General features: G+C 40.9%; 1 protein-coding gene across 3 annotated transcripts in view; it reads right to left on the bottom strand.

Annotated features, from left to right (window-relative positions):
- ELFN1 (extracellular leucine rich repeat and fibronectin type III domain containing 1) overlaps positions 1-20,964 on the bottom strand; it is a 190,973-nt gene that overhangs the window by 3,747 nt on the left and 166,262 nt on the right. The window lies entirely within an intron of this gene.

The raw sequence follows: 20,964 nt of genomic DNA, 5'->3' as shown, positions 1-20,964 counted from the left end.
AGCTAGCCGGGAGGGTGTGAAAGGGGTGTTCCAATAAGCAGGATGCAGAGATCTGGCCCCACAGATGACCACCAAGGGTCTGGAGTGGAATGTTTGGAGCTCTGTCACTAACTCTAGGGCCGGTGTGACCTTGGACGTAAGTCTCTGGACTTCAGTTTCTTCCTCTATACGATGAAGGTTTGGGGCTAGATGGCTTTTGAGGACCCTTCACACTCTACATCCATGACCTTGTATGCCATGGCCATGATACTGAGTGAGGGAGATAATGCTTTGTGGTAGGAGAGATTGAGGGAGATGTGCTTTGTGGTAGGAGAGATTGTTGAGGTCTCTGATCTGTCTTTCAAGACCATCCAATTCAATCCAATCCAGTAAGCATTTATTAAATGCCCACTATATACAGACTACCAGAGAGACAAAGGTAAGATGTAAACTGGTCCATGCCTTCAAGGAATTTCTATTCCATAGGGAGCCACATCCCCAAAGCATGCTTCCCCCAAACCAAAACCTCCCTCTGTTCATCAGGGAATGCTTGTCCCAGTAGCCTTCATCCTCCTACCACAATCCTAGTATATGGTACATAGGCAAAAGCAGAGACTTCATTTCAGCCCCTATAAGATGAGCAGGGTGGGCAGGTGGGTGGACTCATAAAATTTTCAACAGATTTGTAGAACTATAGCAACATGCCTTTATGAGAAGGTGTGAATCTTGTTTGGTGAGTGCCTTATTATCCAAATGACTGAGCACCTGGGAAACCACCTTCAGACAGCCCATCACCACAGGCAATATTCCCAATAGTATCATTGCTTTCATGTTATAAAATCACTACCTTCCTCTTCGACTATCTCAAGGTCACCATCATCATTGCTAGTAATACCCTTCATGGTACTTAGCAAATCATCACCTTTACTAAAACCATTCCAATCGCTACCTGATATCAACACTTCCACCATCACTGGCATCATGGCAGTCTTTACCATTGTTATTCTCATTGCCATCAACTACTGCTTGAAACAAGCGGTTTCAAAGTGACCAGGGACAATAAAGACTTTTGTGACTGGACGAGAGTTTCTATGGAAAAGATCAGAGCAGGAGCTCAATTTGAGTTCTCAGTAGGACGTGGAATGTCAGCCAAATAAGTAAGCAAGTTAAACACTAGCCTGTACAAAGCAGTAACAATAACAACAACAATAATGATAATAATAACAATAGTAAGAGTCAACATTTTATGGCACTTTAAGTTCGGAAAGCCCTTTACATATACTGTCTTATTTGATTCTTATAATGACCCTGTGAATTAGGTGTTATTATTCTTCTCATTTTGCAGAGGGGGAAGTGAAGGTAGTTCGAGTTAAGTGATTTTCCCAGGGTCACAGTATCTGAGCCCAGGGCTTGAACTCACATCTTCTTGACTCTGTGAAGGAGGTGAAAGCCCTGCTGAACTCTGGCCAGGTCAGATGAAATCTGGAATACCGTCTTCAGTCTCAGACACTGTGTCTCAGAGAGGTTACTGATAAACTAGAATGCAACCACAAGAGGGTAATCCGGATGGTAAAAGGACTGGAGACCACGTCATTCGAGGGTTGATGGGCCTGTCTGAAGGCGGTTCCCAAGCGCTTAGTCATTTGGATATTAAGGCACTTACCAAACAAGCCATCCTAGCTGCTTGAAGGGAACCAGCAATAAAACCTGTGGACTCAGATATCTATGTACAAAGTATGATTAACAAGCAAGAGAAACTACAGATTCTAATGGAAGGAGAGAAGTTGGAATGAGGCAGCATCTTGGGGGTTTAAAAGCATAAAACCCAGGCCTGGACTATGGCTCTGGTAGGGTAGACCTTGAATAAAAGAAACAGGATGGGTAAAAGGGGAAGGAATGGGGGTAGAGTAAAACACTGTATATTAAAAAGATAAACTCAAGGAAATGAAGGAATAGGAAGAGAAGGTAACCATGGTAGAAAACATCTGGGTGAAGATCAACAGAGAAAAAAGCAGAAGCAATATTGGAATCAATGACATAATTATAACTATATATAATCATTACATATTATGTATAATATATAATATGACACACGTTACATATAACATATATTATCTATAATATAATATATAAATATATAATATACAAATATACAAACATAATATATAGTGTAAATATATAAAATAAAAATATAATTTATATATAATAAAATTATATAAATATAATAAAGGGGGAAAATCCATCTAAGCCTCAGTTTCTTCATCTGTAAAATGGTTATGATCCTAATTATAATCATTACAGGGTTGTGATGAAGATCAAATAGTGTAATGTATATAAAGTGCTTTTTGAATTTCAAAATTTCTATATAAATGTCTTATCATGCATAACAAAACTAGGATTAGAGCTTAGTGTCTGTCTCCTCAGACTCTAGTTGAATTTACTAGTTCCTTGTATGCTTCCAGAGTCAAGAGGGATATGTCATGTGATTTCTACCCTGCAGAAAATAATTGTGAGATGAATGCTACTTAGAAAGGAGGGTGAGGTCTTATACCCTATACCCCAATGAGTTCCAAGTGAATAAATGATTTAAGTAAAAAAGGCCATGTAATCTTTAAAAATTGGAGGAAAAGGGAAGGAAATAACTCTCACTATTATGCCTAAGGGGAGAACTCTTAAATGGAGGAGATCGCAAATCAGAAAACAGACTGCTAAAATTATGTGAAGTGGGAAAGTTTTTTTTCTTAACATTTTTATTTAAAGTTTTGAGTTCCAAATTCTCTCTCTCCCTCCTTCCCCCCTCCCTGAAAGGGTAGGCAATCAGATACAGGTTATACATGTGCAATTGTGTAAAACATTTTCATGTGAGTAATTTTATACAAGAAGACTTGGATAAAAGAAAAAATAAGAGAAAGAAAGCAAAAAATAGCATGCTTCAGTCTGTATTCAATCAATATCAGTTCTTTCTCTGCAGGTGGGAAATGGGAAAGTTTTGCATGAATGAAGTCAATGCAGCTAGTAGAAAAAAGGAGGATGTTGACTGGAAAAAATCTTGGCATCAGATCTCTGATAAGGATCTGATATCCAAGATACATAAGGAATTCACATAAATATATAAGACAGAGTCAAATATACAAGATCAATGGATAAGTGGTCAATTCTCAAAAGAATTACCAACTACTAACAATCATATAAAAATGTCTTCAAATCACTAATAATAAAAAGAAATGCAAATTAAAACTCTGAGGTTTCACTTAACGCCTACAAAACTGACAAAGATGATAAAACCAGAAATAATTAATGTAGAGGGGCTGTGCAAAAATGGGCATTCTGAAACACTGGTGGAGCTGTGAACTGATCCAAGCATTATTGAAAAGAACTTGTAATTATGTGAAAAAAGAGATTAAAATGTCCATACCCTTAGGACACCCTTCTCCTACCAGACATATTTTCCAAAGAATTAATGAATTAAAAAGTATTTTTAACCACTTACTATGTGTAGGAGGTTAAAGACATAAAAGTCCCACGTATGCCAAAATATTTATAGCAGCATTTTTTTTGTGGTAGCAAATAACTGGAAACAAAGTATATGTATAGCTCATCATCTGTGGGATGCATCACTGTGGTGCATGAATATCATTGCACTGTAAGAAACAATGAATGTGAGTTCAGAGAAACATGGTAAGACTTAAATGAACTGATACAGAGTGAAGTAAGTGGAAAAGGGAGGGGAATAAGCTTTGCACCTACTATATGCCAGGTTCTTTTCTAAGTCAATAACAGGAAACAACTAACAAAATGACTACAACAATATACATGAAGAAACAAAAAAATGAAATTTAGTGCTGTGTAATTATGAACAAGCTTAGCCCCTGAGAAGAAACAAGTAAATTGGCTTCCTCAGTTTTGTTGAAGAGGTTGGGTGCTATGGGAATAGAATGTCAGACAGAGTGATGCATGAGTTCATTTTGTTGAACTTGTTAAAAAATGAACAATAACAACGCTAAGGGGCAACTTTTTGAGTAGAGAAGGAGGGTTATATTAAAAAATGGATGTGATGTAAAAGCATAAGGCATCAATAAGACTTAAAAATAGAAACATGAGGTTCATGAATCCTTGTGATGGGTTCCATATATTCTTTAGTTTTACCAGAGTCTGAAATAGGCTTCAAGGTCATCTAACCCATCCTTCTGTTCTCAGGAATGAATTGCATTAAGCCGTCTCCTTAGAGATGGATACAGATGTACCCTGCCTAATGTCATTAATTGGACCTGTAAAAATAGGAAATTTGACAAAATAACATTATAGGGGAAAGTAAGATCTGTGGGAACAAAGCAATAAATATTGTAAAAGTTAAGGTCACAATGAAGATACTGTAAAAATGAAATGTATCCATTTTTAAAAAGCAAATGCAAAGTGAGATTTGGCTAATATTATATGATGACATTGGTCAGGTAATTATTAGTATTTTAACTCTGAAAGTGTGATATAAATGTGAGCCTTGTTACTATATGAATCTCCCTCAGTGCCTATCACATAGTAGGTGTTCAATAAATATCTAACGATGGAAAAAATGACACTAGGCAGGAAGATGTTAGGAATATATTATATGGGGATGCATGTGGCCTGTGTTTAAGGATTTCCAGAGAAAGAGACCCTAGGCCCTTTGACATCTGTTTGACATTTTTAATCAATGACTTGGATGAAGATTCAAATATTCAAATGGTACTTCTTGATTTGAAAGTTCCCTCTGGTGATACAGATTGTGACCCATTCATGCCTACTTATCTTGAATGATTCTTGTCCCTGTCCCCCCATAAGTTTGAATCCTTCATGTAATCCTTAACTCCTCACTGTCCCTTAGCCCCTATATTCAAGCTATTGCCAAGGCCTGTCGATTTCACCTTTGCAACATCATCCCTTCTCTCCTCTGACACTGCCATCACTCTAGTGCATGCCCTCATCACCCCATATTTTGATTATTGTGATAACCTGCCTCAAGTCTGTCTCCACTCTAATCCATCATCCATTCAGCCACCAAAGTGATTTTCCTAAAGCATGAATCTCACCAGTTTCCACCCCCCTCCTCCTCCCGCCATTCAATAAACTCTGGTGACTGCCTATTGCTTCCAGGATCAAATACAACATCCTCTGTTTGGCATTCAAATCCCTCCGTAACCTAGTCCCACATCCCACTTCATTTTTCCAATCTTCTTAGACCTTACTCCCCAACATGTGCTTTGGTCCGGTGACACAGGCCTCCTGACTGTTCAGTGAACAAGACACTGCATCTCTGGGCTCATCTCCCATGCCTGGAATGTTCTCCTTCCTCATCTCCCCCTGTAGGCTTCCTTGACTTCCTTCAAGTCTAAAAATCTTATCTTCAGGGGCAGCTAGGTGGTGCAGTAGATAGAGCACTGGCCCTGGAGTCAGGAGGCCCTGAGTTCAAATCTGGCCTCTGACACATATGTGACTCTGGGCAAGTCACTTAACCCCATTGCCTAGCCAAAAGAAACAACAACAAAAAACCAAGAAAAACTCATCTTCTGCTAGAAGCCTTTCCCAATTCTTCTCTAGTCTTTTTTTTTTAAAGGCAATTGGGGTTAAGTGACTTGCCCAGGGTCACACAGCTAGTAAATGTCAAGTGTTTGGTCTGAGTCTGGATTTGAACTCGGTCCTCTGGACTTCAGGGCTGGTGCTCTATCCACTGCGCCACCTAGCTGCCCCTCTATTCTTTAAAAGTAGCTTTACCTCTCATTTATTTCCTATTTATTGCTTATTGTCTTCCCAATTAAATTGTGAGCTCCTTGAGGGCAGGGACTATCTTTTGCCTTTTTCTTTATTTTTTATCCTCAGTTATTAAGCACATTGCCTGGCACACAGTAAATGTGCTTAATAAATATTTACTGACTGAGGGCAATCAGGGAGCCCTGAATTCTCCCCAGGAAATACACTTGGTGTATTGGAGGCATTTTTCATTTTCTCTTGACGTTGAGAAGATACTAACTCTCTAGCTACCCACCTCTCATCCCTTGCCTTTGCATTGTGATCAGGCTATCTTCTCCACCTAACATCTATTTCCTTGATGGTTATCTTTTGCTCCTGTTCCTCATTGATTAGCTGTTGCAGCCTATTTGCACCCACCATGCCACTCTCCATTGCCCTTGCATAATATTCATTTTCAATTCTGTGGAGACTGTAATGTTTCATGCCTCACAACTGTACAGTAATACTAATAAAATGATGGTATTAAAAATTGTTTCTTTGCCTCCACAGGAAACTTGGGTCATTAAAGGAACTCTGTAGTTTCCAGAAGGCAATCTATCCAATATCCTCCTTTTGTTCAACTCTGGGCCCAACTCAGCCACCTGTACTATTTGTCCCATATGTAAATATCTATGGACAAGTTCTAAAGATTGTTCATCTAAATGCATGTTTATATTCTGGACAATAGTTATTCTTCGATCACTCGGTCTTTTCCTGTGTCAAGTCAACTCTTTTGAGTGACCAGACATCTCTTCTAAGAGAGCTCTGCAATTTTCTGGGCTTGATACAATCAGAACGATGTCAGCCACAATCATCTGGAGGATTTCCCCATGCACAGTGAATCCCTTTTCAACTTGGACTCTGCATCGGATCTCCTCCATCAGTGGTGAACACTTTTGGTGAACACACATCTCCCAGTTTTATGTCTCACTTGATGCTTATGATCATAGGGCTGCTGAATATGGTTATTTCTATTGTTATATCTTTCAAGGAATCTTGAATGATTTTTTTCTTTTTTTAAATTAATTAATTAATTTTGATTTATCGACAATCACTTCCATATGATTTTGAGTTTAAATTTTTCTCCCCCTTCCTCCCCACCATCTTCCCCAACACGGCGCACAATCTGATAGAAGCTATATATATACTCTTGAATGATTTTGATGTACAGATGGGAGACATCTTGCTGAAAAAATAGCCTGTAAGGTAGTATTTGATTTACTGAATCAAATGATTTTTTTGGTTGTACACAAATAACAAACACCAAGGGGATCTTATCTTCCTTACATCTTTCAGTCAATCCACTGTCAAATGTCATTTCTACTAATACTCCCAAATCAAGGATGCCCTAAATTCACCCACTGATAACATTCAAAAATTTTATATAGATGGAACAATAGGCATATAAGTCCGTTACTTTCTCTAGCTTTCCTTTTTTGATATTAAGAAAGTATACGATTGTTTTCCATATCTTTGGTAACTTTCCTTCTTTCAGATATCTTATCTTTCAATGTGCTCACAATTGCGTTACCTCTAGCATGGATCTCCTGTACATACATATGGCTTGTTTTCCCATTTTTGTACTCTTCAGTGTCATTTTTATCTCCACTTTAAACACGAGTTGGTAGGATCTAAGTGTGATAGTTTCATTATGGAGAAAAGTTTGCTATCATGTTTACAGATCTTTTCCATTTTCCGCTATTTGTTGGCCTCTTTCAATCTTCATCCTTAAATGCCCTTGTAATGACTGCTTAGTTGGATGTCCTGCCAAGTTTTCTTCAAACTCATTTTTACTCTCCACTGCTTTTCTCTGCTTTAGGAGATGATAATTCTCCAAATCATCTATCCTTCTTTGTAAGATTTTACAAATGAGTTTATATTGTAGTTTGGTATTGCCTTTGGCAACAATATCTCTCCATTTGTCAAGTAAGTCAAATGTTAGCTAACCAAGGTCCTTTTTAAAAATCTCCTTATTGTGGGAAATCATTTACATTAGTTAAACTCTGCATAAAATTATTATAATTGGTGTCAATGTCATTTCTGTTTCCCATTTCCCATTTTTGATGGCCAATTACTTACTGAAATAGTTCAAGATTGAGTTGTTTCAGTTGTGTGCAGTATCTTTTTCTTGTTATTCTTCTTGCTTTTTACTAATCCTGATCTTAGCTCTAACAAGCTGATGATCTGACTATACACAGATAGCTGATCCAGGGATAATTCTTACATCAATAGCAACACATTTCTCCTGTCTGTTAAAATACAGTTTACTTAGTTACACATGCTGTTATTTGATTCTTAGCATGCCTCCTAATTCCTTTTACAAAGTGTTCCTAAAATGTAGGTTCTGTGTAATCTGTAAACCTTTGGTCACTCTCTCAGATCTGCATATTACATAGAGCTGGCAGGAAGAGCTGGCATTTTGGATGACAATGAGTAGGATCCAAAAAGATCTCTATGGGCTGGCATGATGGGTTTAGTCTAAAAAGGTGAAATTGAGTAGAGATAAATGCAAAGTGTTAAAGCTGGGGTCAAAAAATCAATTTCACAAGAAGAAGATGACAGAGGCATGTCCAGAAAGCAGTTTTTCCAAAAGAGATCTTGGGGTTTTTAGTGGACTTGCAAGCTTAGTATTATCCAACGATGTGGTATGATAATTAAAAAAGCTAATGTCATCCTGGACTGAATTAAAAGAGGCACAGTGTTCAGAACATTATCATTAAGAGAGGCATGGTGTCTGGAACTCATTATCTTTCTGCCTACTCTTCCTGATTTCCCTATTTCTGTCTAGGGCACCATCATTTCTCCAGTGACCTAAGTTCACAACCTCAGTGTCATGTTCAATATTTCATTCTTACTCACCCCTCTATAAACAAATAGATGCCAAGTCCTGTTGATTCCACCTCCTCAGTTTCTCTCACCTTTGTCCCCTTCTCCACAGTCACATCCCAAACACCTTCTTCAGGCCTTCCCCCACTCTCACCTGCACTACTGCAATAGCCTCCTACTTAGTCTCCCCGTATCCAGCCTGTTCCCCTCTCCAATCCATCCTCCACAAAGCTGACACACTCACAGTTCCAATCTACAGGCCCTACCGGGCCATTGCCCTGTTAGAGAAGCTCCAAGTAGCTTCCCATTGACTCTAAGATAAAATACAAACTCCTCCATTTGTCATTTAAGGACCTTTGCAATCTGGCTCCAGCCTGCCTTTCCTGATTACACATTACTCCCCCTCATTTCCACTGTATTCCGGCCAAACTGGCTTGTTTGCAACTCCTGGTTTTACAAAATTACATAGTCTATTTCTAGACCTTTGTGCAGGCTGTGCCCCCACTTGGAATAGGATGCCCAGGTCCCTCTGAAGATTAGCTCAAATACCACCTCCTTCAAAATACCTTTCCTGAATTGCTTTATATGTATTTTGTAAATATTCTGCATTTATTTACCTGTGAACGTGTTGAATTTCCCCCAGTAGAATGGAAACTCCTTAAAGGCAGGGGATATCTCCTCTTTATATATATGTCTAGTGCCTATTACAGTACCTGGCACATAGTAGCCACTTAAGAAATACTTATTGTTGATTATGATTGATGGAAAATGAGAAGTAAGAGTATTATACTCTACCATAGTCAGAACACAAGTGGAATCCAGTGTATAATTCTGGTCACCACATTTTAGAAGGCCATTGCTAGGACATAGAGCAGTTGAACATATTATGCTATGTAAATGTGCTGTAAGAATGTGTAAGAATAAGTAGTCACATGGTAAGAGACTATTTCAGAGAAACCTGGGAAGACTTGCATGATTTGATGCAGATAAAGTGAGCAAAATCAGGAGAACAATGTATGCCATAACAATATTATAAAGACAAACAACTTGGAAAGCTGTAGGCATTCTGATCAAAGCATTGACCGAGCATGATTCCAAAAGACTGATGCTGGAGAAGGCTACCTGCTTCCTCACAGAGAGAGGATGGATTTAAGTTGTAGAATGAGACGCATTTTTGCATATGGATAATGTTAGAATTTTGGGGGGTTGGCCATGAGTATTTGTTACAAGTGTTTTGTTTTTCTTTTTCAGTGAGGGAGAGATGGGAGGGAGAAAAAAGAAATGCTTGTTAATTGAAAAAATTTTTTTTCAATGAGGAGTATTCAAATGAAGGTGCCCCAGATGATGAAAGGATAGGACATATCCCCTGTGTAAGATGTAGGTGTAAGGAAATTATTTTCCACATTCTTGTGGAAAAGACAGCATCTCCCACAGAACTCTGTGTGAGCCTGCAAGGCAGTGACATCACAAGGCAAAGACTGTATGAGGAAGCAAGTTTAAAAAGCAGTGTTGCGAGAGCTGAGGGGATGAGTGAATGGAAGTGGCAAGATGTGGAGCTATAGTCCAGGTGTAGAGTCAGAGAAAACAAAATGTGGGATGGCCCTCATTGTGTCCTGGACCCTGGTGTCCCATCTCGGCTGGAACAATGACAACACTAAGGCAAGCACTCATCTAAGGATGTTGAAAGAAAGCTATTATTAGACCAGACCCATGATTTCATCAGCATAGGAAACTCCCTCTCCAATCCCCCCTCCCCAATTTGGATATGGACCTGCTCTGTGGCTTACAGTCACAGAGACTTCCCTAGATCAGTACTGTCAAACTCAAATAGAAATAAGAGCCACTAAGCCACACACCTGGATCACTGCAGGCCACATATTGACTTAGAAAATCCATATGTTTATATGCTTCTTTTTTTATGAATTTATTTTGTTAAATATTTCCCAATTATATTTTAAACTGGTTTAGGCTACACTCGAAGTGTTGTGGCCTGTGGGCTGTGTGTCTGACAACTGTGGCCTAGAGCTCTGAGAAGTTAAATTACTCATCCAGGGCCACATGACCAGAATAATAATAATAATTATTATTATGATAGCTAACATTTATATAATGCTTACTATGTACCAGGTACTGTGCTAAGTGCTTTACAATTATCACCTTGTTTGATCCTCACTGTAACCCTGGGAGGTGGGTGCTATTATTATCCCCATTTTACAGATGAGGAAACTGAGGCAAACAGATGAAATGACTCACTCAGGGCCACAAAGGCAGAATGTGTATGGGGTGTGACTTGTAACCACATCTTCCTAGCTTTGAGGCTGGCTCTCTATCCACTCCAACATTCTGTCATCATCGTTATCATCATCATCACCATCATCATCATCATCATCATCATCATCACCATTATCATCGTCACCATCATCATCATCACCATCATCATCGTCATCATCATCATCATCACCATCACTGTCACCATCATCATCATCATCGTTATCACCATCATCATCATCATCATCTCTATCATCACCATCATCATCCCAACAACAATAAGAAGCAGCAGCAGCTAAGTGGCCCAGTGGATAGAGCACCAAACCTGGAGTCTGGAAGACCTGAGCTCAAATCCAGACTCAGGTACTTACTAGCTGTGTGGCCCTGGGCAAGTCATTTAACCTCTTTTTGCTTCAGTTTCCTCATCTGTAACATGGAGATAACCTCCCAGGGCTGTCAAGAGGATCAAATGAGATGATAATTGTAAAGTGTTTAACACAGTGCCTGGCACGTGGTAAGCACTATATAAATATTGGTTATTACTATTAATAATGACAATAATGGAGTTGAGGGAAAAGGAGGAGGAGAAAGGAGAAGGGGAAAGAAGAGAGGAGAAAGAGAAATTGAACTGGTGATTTCATGAGTATAAGAAACTCCTAGAGGAGGAAACTTCCTCTGATAATGAAGATGGGCCCTTTCTCTACAACTCAGAGTTTTAGAGTGTTTCCTAGGGCAGTGGTGCTAACCTGGGCATGAGGATGCCTGCAGGCCACTTATTGACTTTTATTTATTTTGTTTAGTATTTCCCAGTTACATTTTAATCTGGTTCTGGTCTCGCCTGTTTGACCACCTTTGGCCCACAGCAAGGTCACATAACTAGTATGTGTCTATGGCAGGACTTGAACCCAGGTCTTCTTGGATCCAAGGCCACTTCTTCGTATGCACTGCACCGTGCAGTCTCTCCACTGATGATGACGATGAAAAAAATGACAATAATTATGTTTATTGGGCAAGGAAGAACAAAGAATGTGCCTGTTGTATAGAATTAAACAAGTCTGCTTTCTCCCTTTTTACTTTTTCTCCACTGCTGCACATGTTGCATATGCTAGCTGATTTCTCTCCATCAGACAAAAGTTTAAAAAAAAAAAGAGAAGAAAAAGGCCTCTTATCAAGAGCCAGGTTTAATTCCAGCTCATTAAAGCCAGCAATTTGCTAGATATTTGCTTTTGCAAAATATGAAGCAGACACTTGTGTTAAGGGGACAGTGGAGGCCAGGGCCAAGGGGCTAATCCTCTTAAAGGGAAGGAGAAAGACCCTTCCTGGGTCCTGATTTGGGTGGGGGGTGGCTGGGGAAGAGAGAACTAGGTCCTTGATGTGGCCTCTCTCAAGCTCCAAATGCCTTCTTGCAGTCAGGGACAAAGACTCCCACCAAATCCTCCCCTGAAGCTGCTGGGAGTAGATTTGTGAATTGAGAACAGGCCCAGAGGAGGGAGAATCCCCTTAGAGAATCTGTTTCTCCTACCTCTCCTGCTTCTCCCTATCTCCCTCTTTTCTTGGCTTCTCTTTGTTCATGGCTGCCCCTACCCTTAAAGCTTGGCATGGTTCCCAAAGGGTCTACTTCCTGCCCTTCCTTTTCCCTCTTCAAATGTCTTCTTATGGTGATCTCATCCACTCCCATGGCTTCAATTATCACCTCTATGCAGATGATTCCCAAATCTATAGATCGAGCACAGCCTCTCCGTGGAGCTCTTGTCTTGAATTGACGGCTGCCTGCTGGACAGCTCCACCTGGATGTTCCACTCACACCTCAAATTCAACATGTCCTAAACTGAACTCATCAATTTCTCCCTCCCCTATTTGTACTGATGGCATCATCATCCCTGAGTCACATAGCTTATAACCTTGGAGTCAGCTTTTACTTGTCTCTCACCCCTCACATCCAGTTACCAAGCCTTGTTGAGTTTACCACCAGCAGATTTTTCATTTCTATTCTCTTCTCTCTATTCCTACTAGTATAGTTCTAATTCAGACCCTTATCGTCATTTACCTGCACAGTCATCATCATAAACTCCTTATTGGTCTTCTTGGTAAAGATGTTGGAGTGGTTTGCCATTTCCTTCTTTAGCTCATTTTACAGATGAGGAAACCGAGGCAGACAGGGTGATGTGACTTGCCCAGGGTCACACTGCCATTAAATATCTGAGGCCAGATTTGAACTCAGAAAGATGAGTCTTTCTGTCTCCAGGGCCAGCATTCTGTTCACTGTGCCATCTAGCTACCCTATTTAAATAAGATTACAAAGCACTTTATAAAATTTATCTCACTTTATACTTACAACAAGCCTAGTAGATAGGTGTTATTATTATCCTCATTTTATAGACCAAGAAACTAAGGCAGAGAGAAATTAAAGAGACTTGCCCAAGGTTTACATAGCTAGTGTCTGGGGCTGGGTTTGAATGCGGGTCTTCCTGACTCCAGGACCGCACCACTTAGCTACCTCTATTCTTAATGAGACTGAAGTTAGATTCAGTGATCTCAGAGTTGTCTGTCAGCTCTGAGATATGTCTTTGCTCTTCTCTTCTTTATAGCCCTCCCAACAGCCTCCACAACACTGTACATGGCACATAGCAGGGATTCTCACAAAGGCTCACTGGAGGGAGAACGAGTGTGTATAATGGAGACAGTACTGGTCGGGGAGTCAGGAAGACCTGTCATTGATCGCTGTGTGAGCTTTTTGCTTCCACCTCTGGTCCTGGATGGGGGGTAGGGGTGGGAAGTGGGGGGCTTGGACCAGCTGATCTCTAAGGTCCCTTCCAGCTCTGCCATCTCATGAGCCTGTGGATGGCAGGTACCTCATCCACACAGGTGGGATTTTACTGAGAGAGAACTGACATTGATTCTTCCTTGGAAGAATTCTTTGCAACCACATGGATGGTGTTTTCCTAGAAGCAGAGCTTGATAAGACCAGAAGGGAGCTTGGAAATCATCCAGGCCAGGCCCCCCATTTTACAGATAAGGAAACAAAGACCTACAAAAGTTAGGAAAGTTCCTCAAAGTCATATAGCTAGTTAATGACAGAGCAGGGACCTGAAACCCGGTCTCTTTAATTTCCCAATAATAACAACTTCAATGATAATAATGTATCTTAAGCTGTTCTCTAAATCAGAGGTTCTCACTGTGAATGGATTTCAAGAGGTCTGTCAACTTGGATGGGGAAAAAATGATGTCTATTTCAGTATGATTGCTTTCTTTTGAAATCCTATGTATTTTATGCATTATAAACATTCTTCTGAGAAGGGGTCCCTAGGCTTCACTGGACTGCCAAAGGAGTCCATGACATAAAAAAATGGGAAGAAGCCCTGCTCCAAGTCTAGCCTATGCCTAAGAAGGGGGGTTCTGTCTGAGAAATCAATTGAATAATGGGAAGGGAGATTATGGAAACACAAAGCCAGCTGGGAGGGGCACTGATCCATAAAATTGTCCATTTAGAGCTGGCAGGGACCTTAGAGGCCTTTGGGGCTAACCTAGCTCATTTTATAGATGAGGAAACTGACACTGAGAGACGCTGTGTCTTGTCCAGGGTCACATAGCTAATAAATGTTCAAAGCAAGATCTGAACCCATGTGCCTTACTAACATTCCATTCACAGTGCTTGTTACCTTGCTGCTCCAGATGAGGACCAGCAAGGTTAAGTGCTTTGCACAAGGTCAGAGGTAGGATTTGAACTCATTGTCTCAGACTCCAGAACTAGTGCTCTTTCTACTAGAGGCTAATAACAGATGACACATTGCCACATCTCCTCCCTCCTTCCTCCTTAAATCACAATGTCTTCCCTTTCTTTTGCTCCCACTCTTTCCATATGCTCCCACTCGGGGTGTTTCCTCTCTTTTTCCTCCCTCTCTCCAATTTCCATCTGTACCCACCTCCCTTCCCGTGTCCTGTCCCCCCCTTTCCCTGTTTTTTTTTCCCCCTGAGGCACATTGTAAGTGGAGGGATAACAAGGTGGGACCAGTTACAATCCCTTACTTGGTGAGATAAGCTTAATCAGGCAGAGGAAGAGGTTGGGGGAGGGGGAAAGGAATGAGCTAAGAGGCACCCACTGTGAAAATCCAGCTGGGCTATTTGTTTTCTGTAAATAATCTGAAAAGACAGTGCCAAAATGGTCAGTAAATGCTTAGTAATGCTGAAGTCTTCCCTATGGCTTGGCAACTCATCTCTCTTAATGGAGGCAATGTTCATCTGACAGATGCATCCAGCCCTATTTGACAGATAAGGAAACTGAGGTTCACAGAGGCTAAGCCTCAGTCAAGGTCCCTTTTATTTTGCTTAATGGTTTGAGATCTTCTAGTCCAGTCCCATGATTTTCCAGATGAGGAAACCAAGGTACAAGCCTCATTCCTCAGCTACAGTTTCTTCTTCCCATATCTTTCCACTAGGTGGTGCAGTGCTAGACATCGAATTAAGAATTTTCCCTCAGACAATGTAGCTATGCAATCCTGAGCAAATCAAACCTCTTTCAGCCTCAGTTTCCTCATCTGTAAAATGGAGGTAATAATCACATCTACCTCTCCCAGAGCTGTTGTAAGGATCAAAGGAGATATTACATCAAATGCTTTGTACACTTTAAACTGCTATATAAATGCAAGCTATTATAAGCATATTAGTCTGCGCTGCCTGAGGGCTGGACAAACTGGCATTCTAGGAGCACATCTGGGAGTTGCCACACCCCACCCAGCAGGATCCCTCCCCATGACTCCATCCCAGGCCCCAGTGGATCCCCCTGCCCCCAATGGAAGCTCCCCAGGAGGCTAAAAAAAGATACACCAGGCATTAGGGCTCAGACAATGGGACACTAATACTAATGCTGATCACTAATTAGTTAGAGGCAAGGTCAGCTCTGATGATTGGGAAGGGGGTGTGTGTGTATTGGGGGGGTGGATTCTGGATTGGCAAAGGAAGCAAAGTCAAGGCTAAGAACCACCCCCAGAAGAAGTAGACATGGTTATTAATAATCTTCCCCTGCAGTGCTATCTTCCCCAGCCCTTCCCTTTTATCTGAACATGTTTTTTTGTTGCTTCAATTTCCTTTATCTGGTCTATATGTAAATAAGCCTGTGAAGAATCTCTAGGCTGCTGGGAGAATTCCTCTGAGGCCCTTTCCCCTTCCTCCACCTCTCTCCCTTAAGGCTCAGAAATATGGCGATTCAATATTGATCTCTCAAGCCAAAGCCTGCTGAAAAACCAAAATCCACTGTAAATAATAATAATCCCAGTGTAAATAATATCAATGCTAATAACCACTCACGTTTCTAAAGCAATTTAAGGTTTACTTTCCTTGGGGAGGGCCAGAATGTAACTATGGTTAATGTTGTCTTGAGGATGAGGAAACTGAGGCTTAGAAAATTATTGGCTTAAGTTCAACAGATGATAGAGTGGGAACTCCCTTCACTGCAAGAAGATTGCAGTCCTAAGCTGCCTCAAAATGACTTGCCTGAGATTCATGCAGTTGTATGGACTCCGTGGCTCCTGGAAGGTTAGAGGTGGTTTCCAAACCCAAGTCTTCTTGATAAACAGATCCAGAATTCTAGCCATTATACCGTGCTCTCTCCTAACGTAACTAGGAAGTGTCAGTCAGAATCAGGATTAGAATTCAGGACTTCTTCAGAATTCTTTCCACACTGCCAAGTAGATAAATTAGGTGAAGGGTCTCTTAATCACATCCACTTAAATACTCTTCAGACTTTCTCCTGGTAGATTCTGAGTTAATAGTTCATTAATAATATTAACGAATCATCTGTGTGTGTGTGTGTGTGTGTGTGTGTGTGTGTGTGTGTGTGTGTGTATAATATCTATCTATCTACCTACCTATCTATCCCCAAAGTTTGGTACAGACTTGTGATTCCATTGATGTATGTGGATAAACAAACTCCACAGAGCAGTGAATTTATCTGTAACTTTTAGTCTTAGAGACTTGCCTGGAATGTCAGGGGGTAAAGTGACTTGTCCAGGGTCACATAGCTAATATGTTCCAGAGTCAGAATTTGAACCTAGGTTTTCCTGACTCTGAGGCTAGTTTGTTATACGCTAATCAATGATCTTTTCATTAAAATCATTTTAGCATGGGCTTTGGTGGCTAGGTGGTACAGTGGATAGAGCACCAAGCTTAGAATCAGGAAGGACTGAATTTAAGTCTTAACACCTCTGCTTGCTTCAGTTTCCTCAACTATAAAAGGGGGATAATAATAGTATCTACTTCCCAGGGTTGTTATGGGGATAAAAGGAGGTAATATTTGTGAGGCACTTAGCACAATGCCTGGCATATAATAAGTGCTTAATAAATGCTTGTTTCCTCCCTTTCTTTCCTTCCTTCCTCCCTCCCTTCTTTCCTTCCTTCCTTCCTCCCTTCTTTCCCTCCCTTCTTTCCTTCCTTCTTCTCTCCTGGAACTTCACAATATTTCAAAATGATGACAGACATCTTCCTTAGAAGGCAGATATGAGTGAAAATGAAGACAAGCAGAAATAGCTTTAGAGATGCTAGGTGACTTGCCCAAGATGACACAGCAAGTTAATAGTAAACAGAGGCATCTCAGCATCAACGTGAGGTTAGACATGTGTGCCTCTTCTGTGTTTGAAAATGCTACGACACCCCCCGCCCTGTAACTGTGTATTGAAGTCTTTGAGACCTCACACTACAACACATGGGAGTTAACAAATCACATAATAACTTCATGGAGATCAAGACTTTTTGACATTTAAAAAATTTGGTTTTTATTTAAAAAATCAAAAGGGATTCCTTATTGTGTCTCTCTGTATGTCATACCCTAGGTAACTGCCACTTTGTCTAACCTCCTAGTATCAGCTTTGGTGAAGGGACTGAATTAAAACACTTCACCTAATTTAAAATTTACTAAACACCACCATTCATTTTTTCATTCATTTTCATTCAATTACTTCCCACATTCTCAGCTTTGTAATAACTTGGTATAATAACTAAGTGTAATGAGGGAAGCAAAGGTACATAGTACGTGCTCCCTAGCTGATCACAGTTTTGTAAGACAGATCACACACACACACACACACCACACACACACACACACACACACAAACTATAACCATAACTCACAGTTATATAGCATCTTAAGACTTACAAATACCTTACACACAAGAACTCTGTGATATAGGGCAAGTACTATAATCTACATTTTACAAATGGGGAAACTGATATTGAGAGGTTAAATGATTCCTTCAAGGTCAAGCAGCTAGGCATGAATTAAAAAGCATGTATTATGCATTTATTACATGACAAGTAAGGTGCCAGTGCTAGGGATACAAATGCAATAAGCAAGGCAGACCCTGCCCTCACAGAGGTTCCATTCTAACAGGAGAAGCAGGGAGGGGTGTGGTCAGAAAAGAAAAGAGGATGGTGACTGAAGTCATTTGGGCAATTGATTGTAATGTCCTTTTCTAGGAATGACAGCGTTAAGTTGATTACTCTTCTCAGAGGTAGGGAAGAAAAGGTGGGGAAGGATAGAGTGGAATGACATGAAGAGGGCCAGGAACTGCAGAGTGGGGCTGGGTATAAATCCTCATCAGTGCAAGCCCACAGTCAGGGCTGGAGCTGGAGTCCCCAGTTGGAGGTGGAGGTTAGAGCACATGAGCACGTTGGCATGTTCCTAATTCCTAATCCAGTGCAACTTCACCATACCTACCTCCTAATTTTATTTTTTCAAGGCATCTAGGGAGCACAGTGGCTGAAGAACTGGTCTTGGAGTCAGGAAGACTCGAGTTCAAATCCAGACTCAGAAACTAGTTGTGTGACCATGGGCAAGTCATTTAAACTCTGTCTCAGTTTCCTTATCTATAAAATGGGAATAATAACAACACCTACCTCCCAGGGTTGTTGTGAGGATCCAATGAGATATTTGTAAAGCAGTTTGTAAACTTTAAAGTGCTCTATAGATGCTGACTAATTTTATAGTGACAATCAGTTATAGCAGAAATGATGCAGAACAGTAGATGGAAAAGGCCTTGAAATCAGGAAGACCTAGGTTCAAATCCTGCCACTGACCCATACTAGTTGTGTGACCCTGAGCAAATCACTTAAACACTCAATCCCCCAAGCAATAAACCAGGTTTAGTGGTTGCAGAGAATGTGGCCATTTGGGAGGAGTTTCTTATGCCAATGAAACTATGGGTCTGGTTTTTAGGTGGGGAGAAAAGCCAATTATTTTTTCAACAAGGTAGCACATGATTAAATGTAAAACAGAGGAAGGTTTCCTGGATGAAGTGCCATTTGAGCTGTGTTCAAGGGTTGGGTCATGTTTCAGCAGGGAAAGAGGAGGAGAGACCATTCCAGGCAGAGGGAAGGATATGAAAGCAGGTAGAGAAGTAATAGATTATAAGACATGTAGGGGACAAATGAGGGGAGGTCAGTTTGGCTGAAGTGCTGGGCTCATCTTGAATGATATGGGTGATGGTTCCATTCCACTGCCAAGTATCATAGAGAGGCAGGCTATATATTTGGTTCAGACCAAAGAGTTTGCATCTTTTCTCCCATATATTTCTTTCCACAGGACCAATGTAATGGATGTGTGTCTGCTTGTTAACATTTGAATTTACTGTTGGTGATTGTGGAGGTCCCAATAACACTCCCTGGCATGGCAGAAAGCCAGCTGAGCTTATATCAAGGATATTGACGTTTGCAACTCATTTGCCCTGAGATGGTTTAAATTAAGAGGAAAAAGAAATAATGATTTGGAATAGATTTTTTTTTCCCTCTGGAAACTTCATAAAAAACTGTTTTGATCTGGGGGTTGGGTATGTGTGTCTCTGGCTTTAAAGAGACAGGGCAGTTGAGGAAAGCCAGAGAAGGACTGTGTCCTCTGCTGAGCATCTAGGGTCTAGGACTTCCTGAGGACCCAGTCTGGGACTCTAGCCCTGACCCTGGTTCTGACTTGGTGTGTGACCTTGGCACATTGCTTAACCTCAGTTGGCCTCAGAAGCAAATGACCTTGATGTGGAAAGGGTCGTTGAGATGATAATCATGGGTAGGACCAACAAAGACTCTCTGTATAGTGCTTGGGGGAATCTACAAGATGAGGGGCAGTGCGCTGGGTATTACTCCAATTTGACTCAGGAGCCATGAATATAAACTCGTACCCTGAATGTGATACCTGGGAAGTGTTTTGAACTAATATCATCATCATGCAGGAATATTTAGGCACCTCCTTTCAATTGACAATAGACACTCTCTAAGAAAAACTCAAGACTGATAGTGGGAAGAGACCAAGATGCACCATTACTGACTCTCCGCCCCCCTCCCCCTCCTCCTGGCTCTGCTTCTGACTTTCTGGACTTCCACATCATGCCTCTGCTGCAGTTTTCCTCTGGAACTCTCCCTCAGCACCTGGGGTCTCCTCACCCTGGAACATCACTCTACTCCTTTGGCCTCCTTACCCTGGAACACCCACCTGCTAAGCCCAATTCTCCCATTGCTGACTTCTTCCTGGGGCTCTCATGTTGGAGAGGGACACAGGCCAGCCAATCTTCATTCCCCTCATCCTTGTGCTCTGACTTTTTGGATTTCAACACATATCCCAGCCTATTTTTTTTTTTGGTATGTTGTCTTTCCCCAATACAAGAAAAATTTCCTTGAGGTCAGGGCCTACTATCTTTTTGCTTATATTTGTATCCCTAGCACTTAGCACAGTGCCCAACACATTGTATGTACTTAATAAGTTCTACCTTTCCCTGCTCAATTCCTGGTAGAAGTGACCAGGCCTGAATCCAGTCTGACCATCTCGCTGTATCTCTCACCAATTGTGCTAACTCCCCCCGGGCATTCTGGATCCTCAGTCTTTGTTCCCTTGGGTTTCTCCCCACTTCTCTTCCTGCCAAACTATAATCTCCTCCTTCCTTCGGCTCATCCTGAAAGACAGCCTCAGCCTATGGTGATCCCTCCTTCTTCTGAATGCCTATAACACGTAATTAGCAATAATATTTTAGGAGTGTTGGCTTCCTTGTATTGCATCATAATTTGCATCAGATTTGGAGTTGGAAAAGACCTTCAGGACCACCTAGTTCAACCTACTCATGGTACACGTGAGGAAAGAGAAACCTTGAGAAACTA

Source organism: Phascolarctos cinereus, unplaced genomic scaffold (assembly GCF_003287225.1).
Source record: "Phascolarctos cinereus isolate Bilbo 61053 unplaced genomic scaffold, phaCin_HiC Scaffold_4;HRSCAF=312, whole genome shotgun sequence".
NCBI classification, from domain to species: domain Eukaryota; kingdom Metazoa; phylum Chordata; class Mammalia; order Diprotodontia; family Phascolarctidae; genus Phascolarctos; species Phascolarctos cinereus.
Note: the sequence above shows the minus strand (reverse complement) of the source record. Positions and strands in the feature narration are given on the sequence as shown.